Genomic DNA, 847 nt, shown 5'->3' with positions numbered 1-847 from the left:
TCTCTCTCTCTCTCTCTCTCTCTCTCTCTAAAGAGAGAGATTGAGAAAGTGGATATGGTAGAGATGTGGCAGTCCTTCATTTAGCCTGACACATTTTCCTGATCTCCAAAAAGTCCTGAATGGGTAAATGAGTCTAGATGAGGATTAGTATAAAGACTGACAAGCATAATATAAGTGCTTATAAAGACAGAGCAGTGCTCATTGATGTAGAAGATGATACAAAGTAATCACATAAAGTTGTACTCTCTGTCATTTACAGATGCAGTAGTTTGTCAAGAACAAACATGTCTTGGACAATCAAGCATCAAATACCATGACCTTAATAGCAGCAAAGAATGCAAAGATTAGGGATTTTTACAGCCGATTTCTTGTCATTTTCTTGTCTTGAATCTTTATCATCTTAATTATTATTTTTAAGGAGCTCTCTATGCTCACAATGGGAATTAACCAAATTAAAGTAATGCCATTGCTGTCTAGATTTTTGACACATTTTCAGAATGACAACAAATAAGTTTGGTTAGACTAACATAAACCCAAACTAGATTAAACCCAGTTGGTCGTTCCTATTATGATCAACTACACTATTTACACTGGATGCACCCTCATTTCGACACACATTCACTTGACTAGCAGCCGATCGAATGTTTGCAGAGCAACTCCAGCCACTTTTATTTTCCCTATTCAGCTGATGTAATTTTATTTACAGATATGTGAATTGATTAAATTGCTTTAAATGTTAAAATGTGTTCTCAAAATCAAGAGTGTGTTTGTTTTGTAGGCTGGTTATGTAACAGTCAATCAGTAGCTATGTTTGCATCCAAAATTGCTAATTTAACTCTGCGCAAAA

Source organism: Scardinius erythrophthalmus (assembly GCF_964197995.2).
Source record: "Scardinius erythrophthalmus genome assembly, chromosome: 4".
Classification (NCBI taxonomy): Eukaryota; Metazoa; Chordata; class Actinopteri; order Cypriniformes; family Leuciscidae; genus Scardinius; species Scardinius erythrophthalmus.
Note: the sequence above shows the minus strand (reverse complement) of the source record.